This window comes from Petaurus breviceps, unplaced genomic scaffold, assembly GCF_028583685.1.
Source record: "Petaurus breviceps papuanus isolate PSGF00001 unplaced genomic scaffold, PetGlider_PUasm1.0 90723, whole genome shotgun sequence".
Taxonomy (NCBI): domain Eukaryota; kingdom Metazoa; phylum Chordata; class Mammalia; order Diprotodontia; family Petauridae; genus Petaurus; species Petaurus breviceps.
In genome coordinates, this window is record NW_027187323.1 from 5,807,315 (window position 1) to 5,810,363 (window position 3,049).

Sequence of the window (3,049 nt, forward strand, 5' to 3'; positions counted from 1 at the left end):
GGCCTAAGACATAAATTATTCAGAAAAGGAAGAGAGACCTTAGGGGAGATATTATAGAAGGTATCTCAAATTTGTGATATCTCAAAGACTATTGATGAGGTTGGATTTCACAGATCTTTGTTTATTAAGTTCTGTTTACAATCCATTATATTAAGTAGATTCTTCAAATTAACTTATTTCCCATAGCATTTATTATTCATTAAGCATATAAGTTGTGTAAAGATCACAAAAAAAACTGATGCAGATTATTACACCTTTAACAAGACCAAACACAGGACTAGAATTGGAAGAGAACATTTTGTTATAAGAATATTTTTCATATTAGAAAAGTATAGCTCCAATAAAAAAGAAAATGTGTCATTTATCTTACATAATGATTTTGATTATTATCAATCCTCATAGTACACCTACCTAGTCACTACAGAAGATATGTAAAGATATGCAAGATAAGAAGATATGTAAAGATAAAGAGTCTTTAACTTTGTATCTATTTACAATATAAAAGTGCATGGCTCATAGTGGACAGGCAATTTTGATAAATATATAGAAAAACAGTCAAAAAGGTTTACAGTAAGAGACCCAGACAAAAGACCAGTTGTTCTAGTATCTCCCCTTCTTCTGGTCTTGTAAGAGACAATGTACTCAGTCATTGCTATGAAATGTGGCTTCACTTGTATCCGCGTCATACTCCTGATTCAGCTCCTTAAACTCCACCACTTGGAAGAATATATACTCAAGAACATGTTTAGTGTCTTATTGTTCCTTTTGTAGTTTACTAGTCACTCCAAGAATGTCATCACACTTCCTGACATAGAATTCCAGGTCCTCATCAGTACACTTATTGGTAATTTGAGCAAGCCATGCTTTCTCTGAAGAGAAAATCCAAGTCAAAAAGTTCCAGAGGAAGTGGTGGCAATTCTTTGAAAATGGAAGGGAAAACCATTGATTGAAAGGTAGGTAGTGGAGTCTCAAATTGAGGCTGGATGAGTTGGAGATGTTCGTGTTTGACATTTAGTTGTTCATAAGCTTTGATAACTTTAGATAAGAAAGTGGTATCCAGCCAGTAAATGGATAAGTCAAAGAGAGTTGTGAAGTCATGTGGCTTCTCCTCACTCTCCTGAAGATATACTTGAAGTCTCTCTGATGACACAGTAATTTCTGGCAACATGGTATAATCAGAAATCTCTGGGTTTTCTGTATCAATCCGGTTTAAATGGATGTATGTTGTGGTGAGCCACTGGAAAAGTAAATACATGATTTTGCTGTTTTCTTCTTTATACAAATACTGGTCACCAACATTGTGGCAAGAACCTAGCACTAACAACTTTCCTCCTTCATTCTTAGAGTGGCAAAAAGCCAGAAAGGGAAATCAGACAGACCAAGTTGAAAGAATAGCTACTGCTGGCTTCATCACATTCAGTGTGGCACCAAATGGATATACAAAGGTGAAAGCCTGGGCATTCCATTTCTATCCTCATCAATTATTTTTTTTCCAATTACACGTAAAGACAGTTTTCAACATTGACTTTTATAAGATTTTGAGTTTTAATTGTTTTTCTCCCTCCCTTTCTCCTCTCCCACCACCCACAGGGATTGCCTACAAACTTATATAGGCTATACGTGTACAATCATATTAAACATATTTCCACATTTGCCATATCGTGAAAGAAGAATCAAAAGGGAAAAATCATGAGAAATAAAAAAAAGAGTAAGAGAAATAAAATAGTATTCTTCAATCTGCATTCAGACTGCATAGGTTTTTCTCTGAATGTGGGTAGCATTTTCCATCATGAGTCTTTTGGAAATGTCTTAGACCATTTTATTGCTGAGAAGAGATAAGTCTATCAAATTGTTTTGCACATATGGGTCCTTTTACACCTTTTATGATCTCTTTGGGGTATAGACCTAGCAGTGGTATTTCTGGATCAACGTTAGCTTTTCAGAGTGGTTGGATCAGTTCACAACTCCACCAACAATGCACTAGTGTTTCAATTTTCCCATATCTCCAACATTTATCATTTTCCTTTTTTCATATTAACCAATATTTCCTCATCAATTATTCCAATTATTCCACAGCTTTTCCCATGGTTCAGCTTTTTTCTCTCTTGGAGACCTTATTGGATAGCAAAACTTCTTTAGGAAATATTTATAATATCCATTTCCCACCACAGCATCATTGTTAACAAGATCCCATGCTCTTCTAGTAGAAAGTTAATATTGCTATCAAATCTGGATTTAACACCTCCTAGCATAATAAGGATATCTATACTACTTTCAAGATATTTCTTTATCACTTCAAACTGCTTTCTCCTTTTTTTCCTTTAGCCACTTGATAAAATGTTAACCCTCATAGCCTGATCATCTGGTTAACTCAGCAGTTGTCAATTTTCCCTTTGGTCCTGCTGTAATCCACAATTTCACTCCCTCAACTTCTCTGACATGATTTCATCTTTTAAACTCTGAATCTTCCTATCACTATGGAGGCTTTTCTGCAAGGACTTAAAGTCACTGTTGGTGGTAAATATCTCCTTTTTTACGCACTAAAGTGAATGGTGCTTCAAAGCTCTTTCTTCATAGTTTCCTGAGGCCAACTGATGACCAATGTCCCACACCATCTAAAGGCATCACTGCGGGCCAAGTCTCTAGGGGCCGCTGCCGCTGCCTCCACTCAGCCTAGTCCTCCACTCAGTCCAGCAGCACTGCATGTATGCCCACTGATGGGCCCCAATTTTATTCTTTAAAAAAATAATACTAAAGAAGAATGTGAGATTTTAGAGTAGCCTAAGAGCATTTGACTTTATCATAGTTTTCAACATTTTTTTCCACTAAACTCCCTTGTGCTCACTTTTACAGATGTCATTGGACTTCTTTGAGAATGAAGAATGAACAACAACAAAGTCACTGAGTATCAAGGTTGTTCCTGACTAAATTTACAAAAACTTGAGTTTGTTGTCAACAGAATTGTTATACTTCATCCTCAGCAACCAAATTTCCCATGAAATTATATCCCATGTTACATTTTGGTACAGGAAGAAATCAATTGTGAACT

At 35.8% G+C, this 3,049-nt stretch overlaps 1 pseudogene; it reads right to left on the bottom strand.

Moving 5' to 3' along the window:
* Positions 1–644: 644 nt before the first annotated feature.
* On the bottom strand, positions 645–2,575 carry LOC138145018 (intraflagellar transport protein 52 homolog; annotated as a pseudogene).
* Positions 2,576–3,049: the final 474 nt, after the last annotated feature.